We start from the raw sequence: 18,772 nt of genomic DNA, 5'->3' as shown, positions 1-18,772 counted from the left end.
CATTTGACAACTTCAGAACGCTCGACACAATGCTTCAATTACAGCAGGCCTTTCTACAAGTGAATTTTCTGTACAATTATGAAATTAACAATGCTTCACTCCCTTAATGAGTTCAAGTTCTGGGTAGAGGAAACACATCCATACTCAATAGACATTCATGGCCAACCGAAGATCCCAAATTGTTTTAAAAAATATAGTTCAGTGGGAAGAAAGACATGCTTAATTTTCAAGTATCCTTAAAATCGGAAAATACATTTTTTTAACTTAAATGAACTGTAAGCACTTTGTCCTGATTTCTACAGGAATTGTTTTCTACTAATTATTCTTTAATGTGTATGTTTAGTGCCCATGTTCACATTTTTCAGGATACTTCTGAGAGTCCTAAAGCCCTGTAAATTTATTACTAAGAAATAACCAAAACAGTCCTCAAAATAGTGGTTTTCATTTTTATCTTAAATCAAATAAAATGCTCTTTATTCAATGATTTTTAGAATCATTAGTTTCCTTTTTCTTCAAATGTCCATGGTATTCATGTTAATTGAATCAGGTCATTCTTTCTCAATGTTTCTAAAAATTTTCCTCTCAGAGATGAGATGCACGTTTTTCTCAAATGCTAATATTATTTATATTTACAATTACTCACAGAAAATCTGGCTGTAGACTCCATTGCCAGATTGTTTATTAATGAGTAGATTTTGAGAAAAAATATTTTATTACCATTTTTATGTCTTAGGGACCTCATCATTGAAGCTAAACTTCTAATCTTCCTTACAACATAAAGATAATTTTACTTATTGGAAGCTTATGTACCTAAAATTTAGATTTTGACAACTGTCTTGCAGTTTATAAATATTATAATAAAGAAAGCTATGCCAGGATGGTTTAAACTCTTTAACTTATAAATGATAACTGTGAGACTTCTTGGTATGCTCTGGATGACATTCCAGTTGTCATTTTGTGTTTGTAGATATAAGTCAAGGATCCCTAAGTTATTCTAAAGTCATGCCCATTGTTCCTCGAGTCTTGGCTTCTGATAATGTCTTGATTTGCTTGAAGTACCGTTGGTTGGTTTATTAATCTCCTTATTGTTAAGATGATTCAATTAAAAATGTCCCAGTCATTTGACAACTTAATCAAATAACTTCAGACAGAGATAATATTCTCATGAAAATAACAGGGTGATTAAATGTAGAGGGACTGAGTAGCCCCTTCATATAAAGTCATCATGGGAGATCTCTAGATAGAGGATATTTCAGCTGGGATCTAAATGTCAAGCATGACGTGGTCTCTCAAGAAAAAACATAAGAAAAAGCATCAGGAAGAAAGAAGCAGAAAATACAAGGCCATCAGGTAGGAATAAGCTTTGTTTGCTTGAGGAGTGACAAGCAGACCAGTGAGCTGACTAAGGTGGGAGAAGTCGCCAATGCAATAGGAAAAGTGGACAGGGCCAGATTACACTCAGCCTTGCAAGCTGCGAGGATTATTTTATTTTATTTTATTTATTATTTTATTTTATTTATTTTTGAGATGCAGTCTCACTCTGTCGCCCAGGCTGGAGTGCAGTGGCGCTATCTCGGCTCACTGCAACCTGCGCCTCCCGGGTTCAGGTGATTCTCCTGCCTCAGTCTTCCGAGTAGCTGGGACTACGGGGGCCTGCCACCATGCCCAGCTAATCTTTGTATCTTTAGTAGAGATGGGATTTCACCATTTTGGCCAGGATGGCCTCGATCTCTTGACCTCGTGATCTGCCCACTTCAGCCTCCCAAAGTGCTGGGATTACAGGTGTGAGACACTGTGCCCGGCCAGAGTTCTGATTTTATAAGCATGGAATCGCATGTCCAAGATATGGTTAAGTAAAAAAACCATGTTTCGAATAGCCTGAATAGAAAGATCCCCTTAATATAAAATTATATATTCATTTTCATATGTGTCTGTAGGCACAGAGACACATTGGGGCCTATGTTCAGAGAAACGTTAACACTGGAAATATCTGAGTGCTGGACTTCAGGTGACAATTATGTTCCTTTTATATTTTTCTGCACCGCTTGAATTGTTTGCTAAAACAACAAAGCCATATCAAATATGCATACATAAAAAAAATGAGCCATGGTCCTCTTTGACTAAGATTTAATGTTAAGACAACATTGACATTATTGTGGCCTCCAAACTCACAGAAGATAGAAAAAAATGGAATTGTAAAGAAAAGTTTGTTGGATTTTATTAATAAATGTAACAATAAAATAACCTATGCTTTTTGGGGGAGTTTTCAATGATTATGGAAGATACGAAAAGCACCAAGAAACCTAGAGTGCACAGAACATGAACAATCAAGAAATCCCCTTATTATATACCAAAATAGAATTCCCCACATGCAATTGGTATTTCCCTCAACTTCTGGAAAGTGAAAAATGAATAGGAGGACATTAAGCTGACAGAAGGAAGAAGGTGGAAAAAGGGTAAATAGTATTCACGTTACACATTAATTCAATTACTCACTCCTTTGACACAGATTTTAAAATAATCTAAATAAACAAGGGTTGTGTGCAAGACATCTGTTTGAATTAGATTCTCATGGGTGTAAAAATAAAACATGACCACAAAGGGAAGCAGGCAGGGCTGAAAGGCAGCACAGAGGCTACTAGCTTCATAACAGAATAGTCAGACTTAGGGTTTCCATACTCCACCAAAAAGTACATGGGAAATCTTCTTTTTTCATCTACTTCTCCCATCAAAATCTTTCCATTGCTTTGTTTTATGTCACTCTTATTTTTACTTGTACATATTCACCTTTTGTTATATCCTCATATTTCTGTGGTGTCTATGGAGTCCTGCTTCAGAGGATTCACTTGAACCAGCTTTGAATTTGCATGTAACTACCTATTGCCATAATTCCATGGAAAACCACTAGGAGAGTGTTATTATTCCAAAACTGGATTACTTCCATAAATAATCTAATGAGAGCTTCATTTTTTTTTTCTGCCTATGAAAGCCACTTGAGTTCCATTCCATTTATGGGAAAAAAAGGCTTTTCTGTTTCTATTGAATTAAGCAAATGGCTGTCTTTTGGCAAGGAAAGAAGAAAAGCATTAATCATTTCCAGTTCACTATATCAGGATGTTTACTCACAAAAGACAAAGATTCAATTATATCTTTCTTATTATGACCTCCAGGTATTTTTCTCAATGTGACCATTCTATAATTCTTCAGAAGAGGTTATTTATGGATATATCCTACTTAGAAGAATAGAATGTGTGCAATAGCATAAGAACACTTTGGCATCACTTTCAGATAACCTGATGCCTGCATTGGTCTACCATGACTAGAGGCATTTGTTTGTAATAATAAATAAAGTCTGATGGTGGTCCTTGAGGATGCTGGTTGCTTTTTACCCTCTCCCCAATCACCATCCCTCTGAATGTAGTAGACTATTTCTAGGATTGGGTCTTATCTCTGGCCATATTGAAATCTACCCCCCAACTCTTCAAACTTAGCTCTCTCCTTCCATCATGTAGGATTGCACCTGACCTTTTGCCCACCTGGGTTTCATGGGCTTAGACTTCACTCTTAATTCTTGCCTTAATTCTAGCTGCTGCAGTTGGCTTGGCAACCATTGTCAACAGAGTTCCCCCTCAGGCTCTGTCTCAGCAATAGTGTAAGTAGAACTGAGGCTGGCACCTAGACTGTGGTGGGCTGATTCATAGAGGCTGGGTTGGACTGAATGGAGAAGAGATAAAACTGTGAGAAAGAGAGTGAAAAACATGAAAATCCATGAGTCAATATGTGAGTATGAAGAAGACAGAAGCCCATATTTGTGAAGAGCTACACTGCTCACCAGTGACTTTCCATAAATACCTATCCACCTCAGCATTGAGAAGAGATAGAATTTTCTCATCAAATGCTGCAGGTGTTAGCTGAGTATGCCTTTTTCTTAGCCAGTTCTGACTACTAGTTAAAAATATTCAAAGGGGCTGTTATGTGAAATTATTGTTTAGCATTTCTATTTGCAGAGCCTATTTTAAGGAGGTTAAATCACTTTTTAATTTAACTAGTTAGGCTCCTATTGGATAGTGATGAGGTACCTTGACTACATTCTGGAACTAGGCGTAATCTTCAGTAAACTGATATTAATGTATTTTCTTACTTTTAAATTATTTTCATAAAAAGTTTCTTTATTTAAACACAAACAATGTAACAAAGCTTTCTAAAAATAAAATGTTTAAAGTAATATATATATATATACTTTTAAATATAAAATTGCATACCTTTGTCATTAATTTATAACTTCTGGTAAACACAGCTTAATTTAACCTTGGCTTTATTCTTAGATTTTGATTGAATGTTTCTTTTATCTTACCCTGGATCATTTCATAAAGTTGTTACATAGACTTCTGGGTTTATACAAGTTATTTTAAAAGCCATTGTAGTCTCTCAGAACTGGCATCACACATCAACTTCCAAATAAGGGAATTTTTTTGGTCTGTCTTCTTTCATAAGTTTCTGTTGAACTCTTTCCTTTATATAACAGAAGAAGTGAAAAGGGAGAAAAACATGAAGGGCATTTTATGCTGAAAGCACAAAAACTGGGTTTTTATCTAATCATGTGGAAGTATGTTTTCTCTCTGGTGTTAAATAAATGAGAAATATATAATTTCCGTTGATTTATAATTGAAAGCTGGTAGCTATATATTATTCAAAATTGAAACATACTACAAGTCGTTGCTTTTTTTGTAATATTGTTCTTGCAAATGTATTCTCAAGTTGGTGGTGTGAATTCAAACAATACATATGTAAAAATAGAAAAAGAAACAAAAATGCCCAGACTTTCCATTTGGTGGTTAGAACATATTCTTGACCTCTACCACAAACGAGTGTGTCTATCCATACATCACTGGGCCTTTTCAAAGCGTTTCCAGATTCGTTGGGAAGCTTTGTCGTTGAATATAATAAAGCTCATATTTAGAGTTTAGAGTTTTTCTCTTTGCAAATAGCAAAACACAAAAAACAAAAATCAAAAACACCAAACAAACAACCGAACAATGACCCTCCCCCCTCTTTTTTTATTCACGGGAGGACAAAATCCTCATGTAAGAATCTCAGGAACATAAACATAAAGCTATGCACATGGGGCCATAACCAGTTATTCCTATTGCTCTTTTATTGAAGCGCTGTTATTGTCTGGGGTAAATACCTGAGATTTATTGCCTCACGCCAAGGAAATCAAGGACGTGGACACACGAAGGGAGGTTAAGAGTGGAAGATCAACAGGCAAAAGAAAGAATAGCTCTCTCTGCTGCAGAGAGAGGGGTCCCAGAGAAACGGGTTGCCGGTTCTGTGGTGGAATGCAATGGGTTTTATAGATGAGCTTGAGGAGACGGTGTCTGTTTTACATAGGGCATAAAAAAATTGGCCAGACCAGGTGTGCTATTTGCATAAGGTGCAAAAAACTGGTTAGTACTAGGTGTGCCGTTTGTATGGTGTGTGATAAAGCTGGCTGCCCCACCCTAACCTCTTATTATGCTGATGGGTTCTTTGCCTGGCAGGGGCCATGTTGCCTGGTTCTTTGCCGTACATGTGGTGACAGAAAAAATGGAAGATGGCGCCTCCATGTTGAACATACTTGGCTTCCAGTTAGCCCTTTTCTATTGGCACAGCTGCCAGCATTTACCCATGCCAGCTTTCAGCTTGCTTACCTATGTCTGCAGCTCAATTTTTCAGGTTGCTCTTTGTTAGAAAAGAAATGATTTTGGGGCTGCTTTTTGTTAAAAGGGAAGCCTTGCCCAGGAGTCCTTTACTCTCACTATCTGCCTAAGTAATTACTTTCTATCGGCCAGGTGCGGTGGCTCACACCTGTAATCCCAGCACTTTGGGAGGCCAAGGCGGGTGGATCATGAGGTCAAAAGATCGAGACAATCCCAGCCAACATGGTGAAACCCCGTCTCTACTAAAAATACAAAAATTAGGTGGCCATCGTGGCATGTACTTATAGTCCCAGCTACTTAGGAGGCTGAGGCAGGAGAATTGCTTGAACCCGGGAGGCAGAGGTTGCAGTGAGCTGAGATTGCGCCACTGTGCTCCAGCCTGATGACAGAGCGAGACTCTCTCTCAAACACACACACACACACACACACACACACACACAAACAGAAATTTCTTTCCATTTCCTGTGTCAGTGCCTTGCATTGAATACCTAGCATACCTGTATCCCTTTAACCAGTTGTAATTTATATATAACCATATACACTTAGAATTATAAAAAATAAATGTTCTAGCTTCCTTTGAGGAGTCCTCTGGATTTCCTTTTGGTCACATCTCTTAGTTACTAATCACCCTTTTCTCTGCTTTCTTCTCCTTTACCGCCAATCTAGAACCACAGCTGGGAAAAGTTGAGTTGCTTCTCCCCATAGAACCTAGCACTGACTGCTCTAGTATTCTGCATGGTGGAACCTTTGAGAATATTTGGAGACAGGATGCTTGGCACGAAGGGTTGGGATCCTCAAAATAGGGGGTCACTCCAATGGAGTTAATGTCTTATTTCCTTTTCCTGAAAGAAAATAAAAGTGTATTTACTGAAAATATTAAAAAGATCTTTTATGAACATTTTTCTTAATGGAATCAGTGAATACAATCAAAATACAATCAAAACAAGAAGTAATGGTAGGCATGTATCATTCTATGAGTGTGCATCTTTAATAAAAAGATAAAAAGCAAGCAAATAAACAAAACTCACTCCAAAACTTTAACGTATTTATAGATATTTAATTATTCTTCTCTGTATCAAGCTCCTTCCTGTTCCTATTATAAATGACAACAAAGAAAATTGTTGGCTTATGCATCAGGGTATTTGTACTCTTTGTAACGACAATTTGCATTTGCTTTTTCAATACTATGGAGAGGATATGAGCTCTTGGTGTAGTGTCCCAAGGATATGAACAATTCAGGCTAACATGCAGTAATTTTCCTTTCCGACAAATAATAAATGGAAAAGGAAACTGGAGTTGTGACTAAATGTAATGATTAAATAAACATGTCTCCCAGTTCAGGGGTCAGTTCTAGTCATAGTCTTTATTATTATTATCAGAATTGAGTTGTGATTATTGGATTGGAATTGTTTTAATTTTTACGTCAAGACAGCTAAAACAATCACATTCATAGCATCAAATGTCCATTTGGCAGTGTATGATTATTGTCATTTACTGTATAAATGTACTAAATTCTTTTTGGATAGCCATGGCTTTTAAGATAGTTAAAGGATACTTGCTTTATTCTGATGGGAAAAGGAAAGAATGAAAGTAATTTATCTACTGATTTCTTTCAAGGCTTACAGAAAGTCAGGGCCAGGTCTTAGTAAGTTCCCTGGAGCTTATAGGGAGCCTGTTTCTTTGCCACAGTAATAAATGTTCTTTACCTAAAAGCAGAAAGGAAGGCATCTCCTTCTTGAACAGTTTCTTGGTTCCTGGATTTGCTAGCATTAGAGCAGGAAGGAAGTAGCTGCCCAGATACTAGTCTGAAGGGCTGCTGGGAAAATAGGTCTTTCTTATTTCTTTGAACAAAAGAGAGAGATTCCCTGGTCAGTAGGCATAAAATTGTAGTTGCCTTTAGACTTATTCACACTAGTAAAGAAAATGGTCCCCAAATATCTTCCAGTTTGTTAATGTTCACTCTGTGTGTGTGTGTGTGTGTATGTGTGTGTACCTGGGTTTATTTTCAGATCATAGTCATCAATGTATTTTTGGAACACTAGTCTTGCAAGACGATTTCTGAAAACTGCTCTGGTCTTACAGCATTTCTCTTCTTGAAGAGTCATGATACCTACTAACATATTAAAGGTACTGGAGAGTCTCAAAGTAAAGAAACACCCGAACTTGATTTGACCCAGAATTTCCCTAGCTTCATTTGACCATGAAGCACTTTTTCTTATAATGATTAATAATAGTTCAATTCCATAAACATATTTAAGAAATGCTGAATTCGATGATTTTTCCAAAGAAATTCGAATGAACATAATACTCTAATGACAGAGGAATGTAAAAATGTAGGCAGCTGCCAGTTTCAGTATCTCTGCCGGCTTCTTTAAGCTGAGCTTAGTCAATTCCACTTCCCAAAGCCTAGATCTGCTAAAGTATTATTAGGCCCGCAAACCCTGTAAAATTCTTTCTATGCAAGTAGCAGCTGATAAAGGGGCTCGCTAAGGTTTTTTATTTTTATTTTTTAACCTTAACTAGAGTGTTCCTTTTCCTGTAATATGTTGCCAAGCCAGTTCTATTAGGCAAGTCAATTAAATTACTTCCTGTCTCTTCTATCATCTTCTACCATCTGATACTCAGTGACGTTGGGACCAAAATATGTACGGTTTTTTTCTAAAAACATATGCTCATCCCAGGGAAAAAAATAGCAATGAAGAAAAAATGTTCCTCAGCTATCTGAGGATTCCAGTCCTTGGTGGTACTTGCAAACAGCAACAAGCTATATTTAACAAAACAAATCCATTTGGTGTCTTACATTACTCTGTGAATAGAAATTTGGGCCATTTTACTCTAAGACAACAGGAAAAGGTCTGAATTTCTTTGATTTTTGCCTTACGGTGAAGAAAAAAAAAGTAAAGAAAAGCACAGAGTTATTAATTAACTTCTGTGAAAGATACTTTATTTGATTAATGGTTTACAGCTAAATTTAAATCAGGACAGATATGCTGAATAACTACATGTTTACCAAGATTATTACCAGGTACACTGCCAGGAATTTTATTAACCTATAGGCTACTTATGATCTCTCTTCCCTTTTACCCACTCCACAAACACACACCAAAGAACTGGTCTACCGGAGTACGACTGAAGTCTCAACTGAGGACACAATGTAAATAACTTTTAGTGTGTTTGAAATTAAGACAATGGATATCTTTTCCAGGTCATGGTGCACACATAGATTTTTGACTTTCTTAACAGAGCACATAACATTTGGAGTTGTCTGGATTAAATCAGATGGCAAAATCTGGTGATCTATATAATAATTCCCCTTCCCCCTTCTTTGTCATTTCAGACAAAACTCTTGTGTGGAGATCAGCTAGAAGAGGACAACTACTGTCTTAAAGGAGTGTTTCTTTTAAATCTTTTTAGTGTAGAAACATCATAATACACTTAAGTAGAGAGACTAGTATGATGAGCTTTCATGCACTAATCAATCCATTAAAGAGCTATCAACATTTTGCAGATCTTGCTCTCCCTCTTCATTCCTCCTTTTTTTCTCTTGAGTATTTCAAGCAAATCCCAGAAATCATGTCATTTTGCAGCCTGCATCTCTAACTGGTGAGGCTTTTCTATTTCGTAACAAGCATGCCATTGCTCAATCTGACCATTGAAAATAATTCCTGAATTTTGAGTCTATATAAATCTCCTCTATTTTTCCCTAACTTTTACCCTGACCCAACTCTTGATCACCTCTAGGCCCTCAAAGACTCTCATTTCTAGGAATGAGTAGAGCCACGAAGTGGAGGGCATTTTTTCTCTTCAATCCAAAGCATCAACTTAAAGTCATCACATCACTTCCAAATTTCTCTAACTCTGAACTCTGCTGCTAATACTTTAGGGCATAGTTTCAGTATCCACGGATTGAGAGCAGGGCCAAGTTATTTTGGTGACAAGCCAGAGATGAAATTCTAGAATGCATTCCACCTAGAGTCTGCTTCCCAAGCCCTTCAGGAGACACAGAGCAGGAAGTGGACTTAGCTGTTGGTTACAAAGCAGGATTTCCTCATATGGAGTAAAGTGTTTTCTTTTCACAAAGATGACCTATTTATTTATATTTTCAAGTAATCTATTGCAGCCTTAGTTGTAGTGGGTCACTAGTTCATGCCTTCAGTAAACTGTCATTGAGTGTTTACTGTGTGTGAGGCATTGCGCTAGTAAAGAAAGAGGATCTAAAACAAAAATCACTGCATAGAAAATAAAGTGCAGTGGGAATTCGAAAACAAGCTTTTTTACTTGAATTCATGATGGTCAAAAGGGGCATTTGACTTGGGCCTTAAAACACTTGTAGAATTGGACAATTAGAGAGGAAGAAAAGTCATTGTAGGGGGAGGAAAGAGAGAGAGCAAGGCACAAAGGTGGCAAAAGTGAAGCGTGCTGAGCAAATAATGAGGAGATCAGTGTGGTGAACATGAAGGTATCTTCAGGACAAACGTTGTGGCTTATCGTGACCAGCTGTGCAGCTAGGTGTAGCTATTACGTAATCACCCAGTAAGGAGAGATTCCAGTAACTGCTATCAGCCACTGCTGCCAGGAACTACTAATCAGGCAGCATGTTTAGAATGTTAAGATGATAATTATTAATCAGTGACCAACCAAGAAATCTGATGCATGGCAGAGGCATCCAGTCCAATGTGATATAATAATTAATCCAACTGGATAATATTTTACCTCCGAATCCAGTCTAGTGGTTGGGTCAACAGGCAAATACTCTGTTACTATGCATGTGAGAAGAAAAATAACTTTTTAGCATTCCCAGGAGGCTTGCGAAGCTCAGGCCCTGCTAAGTGAAGCCTCTTTTGTTGTGGGGCTGGATCCTCCTTAGATCTTTCCTATAACAACCTCATATGCCTTTTAATTTTCTTTCTAAGGGTCAAGACACTAAAACTATGTTGTTAATACAGATAATAGCAAAATCCTCCTGACCCCAACCCCAAGCTTGTTATTGCTGTCATCCTTCAGCTAAAGAATGGACTCAAACTGGTGGTGACATTACTGATTTAGGTTTGCTCTAATATGCTCAACACTGAGATGAAATGTTCTGGATCAGAGTATAACTTTCTATCAGACTAGTCCAATGCCTTAGTCCAGGCCATGTGCCTTATGAAGCCTGAGAAAAAGTGTGTTCTCACATGGACACAGGGAGGGGAACATCACACATGGAGGCCTCTCAGGGAGTTGGGGGCAAGGCGGGGGAGGGGCATTAGGACAAATACCTAATGCGTGCGGGACTTAAAACCTAGATGACAGATTGATTGGAGCAACAAACCACCACGGCACATGTATACTTATGTAACAAACCTGCATGTGCTGCCCATGTAGAACTTAAAGAAAAATAAAAAAACAAAAGAACTTAAAGAAAAATAAAAAACAAAACAACAAAAAGTGTGCTCTCTTATTCTCCAACATGAGCTAGAAATGCATTTTTTTTTTTTTTTTTTTTTTTTTTTGCTAATATCTATCCCTGTGTTTATTATGTGCTAGGCTCTGTGTCTGGTGCATCATAAGCATTATCGAATTTCATCTTTATAACAACTCTGTGACGGAAGTTAATGTAATTATATCTTTTTTTTAGAGAGGAGGAAACTGGAGTTGAGAGAGGATTAGTAATTTATGCCATGCTACACAGCTAAGTGGCAGGGCTGGTTTTTGAGCCCTGCTGGTGTTTCTGACAGAGCACAAAGCAGGGGCGAAGGCCAGCATGTTGGGATGGGAAAGCAGGTGGGGAGAACCCATTGATTCCCTCTGCCTCTGAACCTCTTCCTGTTCCTCATTTCTACTTCTTATCCCAACTCCTCCATCTCCCAGGTCCTTTTATGTCATTGTTTAGTTCATTTATATAATTAACTGGTTTCCTCTTTCCTCAGGCCTTGCCTGCTAGGAAATCGCAAGGAGAGCTAGCCAGTGAATGAATGAATACATACAGCACAATATAATGAATGCCAAATCAGGGTTGTTTTAGGGGCACAAGGAAATAAACAATGGAAATGTGAGGTCTGGGAGGTGATACTTGAGCTGTGTCTTTGAGGAAGAGGTGCAGGCCAGGTGAAGTAGTGGGAAGGGCTCTCTAGGCAGACTTACTAGTTTTTGTATAGTCCTAAAGTTGGGACAATAACCTGACACAGCTGGAGGCCTGCTCCTCATTGGAGATAGCCATAGTGAATGCAGAGTGCTTTCCGGCAGTACTGGGAGATGAAGCCAGAGAGTATGGAATGTGCTACATTATGAAGCATTTGCGTGCTCAGTTAAGGAGTTTGACTGTCAGCCTGAAAGTTACAGGAAATTGCGAAAAAGCTTTAAGTTAGGGAAATGTCTAATTGTGTATTTTAGAAGTAGCATTCTGGATGTAATCACCACTCGCATAGCCAATTTCTATGCCTGGAGAAGGAGACCCTGAGTTTGCACCAATATCATACACTGCTTACCTCAAGAGATTTCAAATACCTCCATCACCCCGTTATCGTCCCTGATGGAAGAGTTAAGTCTTTCACCTACTGCTTGATCTCAGAAGTCCTGCTCGGTTGGGTGCAAGGCAGCCTTTGCAAATTGGCCCTTAAGGAGGGGTTGTTGTGGCAACCACTCTAGCCTGCACACTAGGTGCAGGTTTCACATGGACGTTCAGGTCCCACTTTCTCTCAGCACTCTTCCTACCCACATTATCATGCTTCTGTAGGTTCTGGGCCATTGCATTACCATAATCATTTTTTAGGTGGTGTTTTCTCTGCTGTCACTCCTGAGGTCTGGGGGGAGTTCAGGTGAGCTGCTCTGCAGAGGGTAAATTAACTGAGGCAAGTGGGAAGGTGAACTGTGCAGCAGAAGCAGTAAGTGGGATCAGATGAACCACATCTAACAGACGTGTAAGTGTCCTTAGCCAAGATAGTCCTGCAGGCAGCTTAGAACAGTGATGCTCAAACTTTTTGCTCACGTACCACTTAAATCCTGCAGCAGAACTATGTACCTAATCATGCATTTTGCAGTTGGCACTTGTAATTATTCATTTTATGTTTAAATAGTGTTACCAGAAATTACGTTACTCTTTTAAATGTGTACCATGGAATCCAGATACTCTAGCAGTTTGATATACTCTACCACCTATTTAGCCAACTGACCTGTGAAAATGTGCTCTAACACAGCATCATCAAATAGTAATGGGCTTGGCAATGATAAAAGCAAAAAATGATTGAGGGAGTGGCAGCCATTCTTCCATGGACTTGCATCTCATGTCAAATTTTGCCACCATGCAGATACTGATGAACAAACATTAAGTAACAAAGTTGCTTCAACTCAGTTCTTGCAACTTTTTCTGTAAATTCAGTGACACACCAGCCCTCTGTTCTTCTATGTGCTTCAGCTACTCTTTGTCTGAAAGAGTCTCTTAAGGCCAAGAATAACACTCTATGGAAAGATTCTGTCATATGAATAATTAGCACCAGCCATCCAATATTCCTGTTAAGCCACTAGCTGGAGTCAGGACTTACGGAATCAAGCCTAGCACATAGTCTGTTAAAACAAATATACACAAGTGTCTAAAGTATGTTTAGCCAAGCCACATATCTGAATTCCCTTAATTATGTCAAAGAGCCAATTTTCAATATTCATCATGCTGATCTACAGGCCAGTATTTCTGTTAATTAAAACCCATTTCTGACATTCACCATATTCATTTAGAAAGCCTCTGTTCTGGTGGAGACGTGGATAATAGAAGACTTTTGTTAGCTGCATTTGGATTAGAAAGTTCCCTTTTAAGTCCCCATCTGATCACCCCTGGACAGCATAGTTTTGATTAAGGCAACGGACTTCTCCTATAGTGAACATTTAAACTAATTGGAACAAACAAAAAAAAATTACGATATGTGTTGAAATATTTTAAGATGATGTATAGACATTGCAAAAATTCATTAAAAATATACATGAACACATTTTCTTATCAGTCAGAAGTTTGAGATTGCTTTGTTAGCTTCTTGTACTTATATTTCTATTCTACTTTTCCTTTCTAATTTTATCCTATTTTGTCTTATTCTCCAAAATCCTATCTTAAGTACCCTATCTCATCTTTCTGTAACAAAAATATTTACTGAAGCTTAAATTACTTTGTAATTTTCTGTGACTATAAGGCTTTAAATGTAGAAAAAAGTATACACAAAATCAAAACACAGACAATTTGAAACAATCATTAACTTAAAAGGAAAATGTCCTTGATGGGACACCTCTCATGGAGTTGGTAGTGGCTTATTTTTCCCTCTGGTTGGTTCATATGTCCATGGATGAACATGACCCATTTCTAGAGTGAATTAGGGTTCAGCTACAGCTGACTCCTATTTTTTATTATCATGGATGTAAGTATGCATTAGCTTTGTTTCTATAAAAATAAATGTTAACAGAAAGGATTTCATTATGGCTGGTTTAGAGCAATGGAAACTGCACAGAGCTGAGAGTCATGGCCCCAACTTCCGTTTCAGACATAAAAATGACATGTCCTTGAGCACTTGCTAGGTCCTGGATTCCTCCTTTATAAAAATACAGGATGGCCTAGAGGAGTTTTATGCTCTTTATAGCTCCATCATTCTATAATAATATGAAAAAAGGTAGATTAGAACCACTTGGCCTTATTAGGTAGATAGTATATTTATATATACATATAAATAAAGGAAACTGATATAAATATGAGGTGATTTTAAGGTGATTGTAACCAAACTGGCTAGCAAATAACATTAATTAAGTAGGGACTAAATCAAGATTGCATATCGTTAAATGTTAAGTATTATGATACAGACAAGGTAACAGTTACATTAAAGGTTCAAAGATGAGTCCGTTAATTGGGGCTAAACTCTGTAGAAGAGACTTCATGGAGAAAGTGAGATCTGGAGAGGATCTTACAGTTAAACATGAAGGAAAGCAGACGACAGAAGCCTGGTTTAGAGGGAGCAAGGTAACTGTGTGGATACTTACTGCTGAGGGGTTGAGGGGCTGAGGTAATAGGCATGGTCCTCAATAATCTGAGGGCCCTGGGATGCAATTAGACACAATTTATAACAGGTTCTAGTTATTCATGGCAGCCATGAGGTCACCTTGAACACTGAATTAGCAAATACTGAATTTTTGATCCTAGGGGAAATTCGGGGTTAGGTTCCTGTGGACCTCTGTTCACATTTTCTACAACCAAGCAATACATAACCTTGTTTGATATGTGTTTCTGCTTAAAGACACCTTATATATGTTGTTGACTCATTAACATTGAACTCACTACCAACACATTGTAGCTTATGCTTGGACAGGGCTTATCTAATACATGCGTTTTCTCCCTGAGAAATATTCCAGGTTTCTTGCACTTAGGAACACGATGTAGCACTCCAGCACTACAATTAGGGGTCATTTTAAACAGCAAAATTATGAATGAATGGCACAAAAATGTGTGACAATATGGCACTAAATAGACCATGGAAGGGACGCTTGTTTTTTTTTTTTAATTTTTTTAATTTTTTTATTATTATACTTTAAGTTCTAGGGTACATGTGCATAACGTGCAGGTTTGTTACATATGTATACTTGTGCCATGTTGGTGTGCTGCATGCATCAACTCGTCATTTACATCAGGTATAACTCCCAATGCAATCCCTCCCTCCTCCCCCCTCCCCGTGATAGGCCCCGGTGTGTGATGTTCCCCTTCCCGAGTCCAAGTGATCTCATTGTTCAGTTCCCACCTATGAGTGAGAACATGTGGTGTTTGGTTTTCTGTTCTTGCGATAGTTTGCTGAGAATGATGGTTTCCAGCTGCATCCATGTCCCTACAAAGGACACAAACTCATCTTTTTTTCATGGCTGCATAGTATTCCATGGTGTATATGTGCCACATTTTCTTAATCCAATCTGTCACTGATGGACATTTGGGTTGATTCCAAGTCTTTGCTATTGTGAATAGTGCCGCAATAAACATACATGTACATGTGTCTTTATAGCAGCATGATTTATAATCCTTTGGGTATATACCCAGTAATGGGATGGCTGGGTCATATGGTACATCTAGTTCTAGATCCTTGAGGAATCGCCATACTGTTTTCCATAATGGTTGAACTAGTTTACAATCCCACCAACAGTGTAAAAGTGTTCCTATTTCTCCACATCCTCTCCAGCACCTGTTGTTTCCTGACTTTTTAATGATCGCCATTCTAACTGGTGTGAGATGGTATCTCATTGTGGTTTTGATTTGCGTTTCTCTGATGGCCAGTGATGATGAGCATTTTTTCATGTGTCTGTTGGCTGTATGAATGTCCTCTTTTGAGAAATGTCTGTTCATATCCTTTGCCCACTTTTTGATGGGGTTGTTTGTTTTTTTCTTGTAAATTTGTTTGAGTTCTTTGTAGGTTCTGGATATTAGCCCTTTTTCTGATGAGTAGATTGCAAAAATTTTCTCCCATTCTGTAGGTTGCCTGTTCACTCTGATGGTAGTTTCTTTCGGAGTGGCAGAAGCTCTTTAGTTTAATTAGATCCCATTTGTCAATTTTGGCTTTTGTTGTCATTGCTTTTGGTGTTTTAGACATGAAGTCCTTGCCCATGCCTATGTCCTGAATGGTATTACCTAGGTTTTCTTCTAGGGTTTTTATGGTATTAGGTCTGACATTTAAGTCTCTAATCCATCTTGAATTAATTTTCGTATAAGGAGTAAGGAAAGGATCCAGTTTCAGCTTTCTACTTATGGCTAGCCAATTTTCCCAGCACCATTTATTAAATAGGGAATCCTTTCCCCATTTCTTGTTTTTCTCAGGTTTATCAAAGATCAGATGGCTGTAGATGTGTGGTATTATTTCTGAGGACTTTGTTCTGTTCCATTGTTCTATATCTCTCTTTTGGTACCAGTACCATGCTGTTTTGGTTACTGTAGCCTTGTAGTATAGTTTGAAGTCAGGTAGCATGATGCCTCCAGCTTTGTTCTTTTGACTTAGGATTGTCTTGGAGATGTGGGCTCTTTTTTGGTTCCATATGAACTTTAAAGCAGTTTTTTCCAATTCTATGAAGAAACTCATTGGTAGCTTGATGGGAATGGCATTGAATCTATAAATTACCTTGGGCAGTGTGGCCATTTTCACGATATTGATTCTTCCTATCCATGTGCATGGTATGTTCTTCCATTTGTTTATGAGGGACACTTGTTTAACGTCTGAGAGCTGAAACAAGAAGGCAGAGCGTTGCCCTGTTCAGCCTCAGCTAGGAACATGCACATTGGGTGACTCAAAATTTGCTGCTCTGCACATGCCCATGAGTGACCTTGAAAGCACTTGAGTGTTGATTTTGGGATTACAGAGAAATTTTAGCAAGTAGGTGAATTCACAAATAGGAAATATGTAATAATGCCATCAACTCTATTTTGATGAGGCAGGTGGTAGCCAGCCATTAACAAGATTTCAGCAGTGGAATAATGCAATGAGTTATATTTAGGAAGCCAGCTTGGTTATCCATTCCCTCAATTATCAATCGTTTAAAGAAAACTCACTGTGTATTAGACGGTGCACAGAGTGCTTGGAATGCAAATGAATAAATATGGTGCCTGCCCTTAAGGAAATTACAGGTAAGCAGAAGCAGTCTAAGGGAGAAGTCTGGGCTGGAGATGGGGAGGATGAGGCTATCAAAAGTCTTATTTAGAAAAAAACTTAAGGTGATGAGGACCTGGTATTGCAAAGTGACTGTGGGAGTGAGGAGGGAGGGCAAACACAAAGAGCATTAACTGGTTTATATTTTTGCTTGACTATTACAGTGAGGAAGAACTCCCATACATTTCATATTTAAGTCTGAGGAAGGGTATGCAAAAAAAAAAAAAAAAAAAAAAGAAAGAAAGAAAAAGTATGAAAGTATGTGCTTTTGCTCCAGTGAAAGAAGATAGTTTCCTCAAAGTGGGAGGCTTGTAGAGGGAAGTCATCAGGACTGTTGTTTGCTTCAACTCTCATTATTTTAAAATTCAGAATGATAAAAATTACATTATGTAAAATTAAGAATGAAATAAACCAAAACCAAAAGATTAGATTTACTGCTGCCAGTGGAACACACAAGTTTTCCAGATTCCAGATATCTTATTGGTTTCTATTTAAATCAGCTCTGAAAAATCTAGTAACAAAAATCTGTATGTTTACCTCATATACTAACATCGTCCGTCTACAATAACCCAAGTTCAGCAGCAAAGTGCTTAACTGTTAACCTTTTCTTGGTAGATTCATGTTGCTTTGTTTTCTATTTTCTGATTTTGGGGAATATATTTTCTCTTGTGTTTAGAGAAATAAGTTTATCATATCTGGATTTATTAATTAATAACATTCTCCTTATACTGCTTTGGGGCAGCTTTGGAAGAAGCTTATGGTTCTGTGGGATCTGTTACCACTTGGTCTGATCTGTTACCTCTTTGTCCCAAAGAGCTTCTCCTCTTCCTTGGCAGGCTCATGAGTTGGTTGGGTGTTCATTTTGACTCAAGTAAATTCACCAAATAATCATCTGCTCTCTGAGTGCCAGCCACTGTGCTGGGCCTGGGGATGAGAAAGATGTAAACGTTCTTATTGCCAAAGAATTAACAATTATCAAAGGCTAAGGGAGTCTTCAGGCATTAAATTTTGCTTAGTGCTTTACCTTGCAGATATTAACCTCTCACTGCCAATGTGAAAGGTGAAAGGAATAGAAATGTGAGTGGTAGAGCAAGAATAGGCCACCTACTTGGCCAAGGCTCTGCTTTCAGATGCCTCTAAGCACCTCTTAAACTCATTGGGTAACAAAGACTTTCAAAATCCAACCTTTGTAATGAGAAAGAAATCAAATTCTGGAAGAAATGTGAATCAAGGCAAACACCTTCACTGAAAGCATTTCCCCACTTCTCTCATTTGCTTTTTTTCTTCTCCAAAATGCCTATCCCATGAAAATACTCCTTCTCTACTTCATACCATGAACACTTTCTTGTTAGGAAATAAACAGCAAACAAACTCAATGCATTGACAGGGTATTATTGGTAATACAAGTGCACATGCAGAAGCATAACAATAAGAAGACATTTCAGG

At 38.0% G+C, this 18,772-nt stretch overlaps 1 protein-coding gene and 1 long non-coding RNA gene across 3 annotated transcripts in view; one reads left to right on the top strand and one right to left on the bottom strand.

Moving 5' to 3' along the window:
- The window catches only part of RPL24 (ribosomal protein L24), a 488,826-nt gene extending 483,778 nt beyond the window's left edge, over positions 1-5,048 (bottom strand). The window contains exon 1 of the mRNA XM_050778952.1: positions 5,045-5,048. The gene's annotated coding sequence lies outside the window, so the exon portion shown is untranslated. The remainder of the gene's footprint in view (positions 1-5,044) is intronic.
- Positions 3,664-18,772, top strand: part of LOC126947860 (uncharacterized) — a 144,659-nt gene continuing 129,550 nt past the window's right edge. For both annotated transcript variants that reach the window (XR_007723227.1, XR_007723226.1), the window contains exon 1: positions 3,664-3,780. This is a non-coding gene — a long non-coding RNA (uncharacterized LOC126947860). The remainder of the gene's footprint in view (positions 3,781-18,772) is intronic.

This window comes from Macaca thibetana, chromosome 2, assembly GCF_024542745.1.
Source record: "Macaca thibetana thibetana isolate TM-01 chromosome 2, ASM2454274v1, whole genome shotgun sequence".
Classification (NCBI taxonomy): Eukaryota; Metazoa; Chordata; class Mammalia; order Primates; family Cercopithecidae; genus Macaca; species Macaca thibetana.
This window is presented reverse-complemented; position numbering and strand designations above follow the sequence as displayed.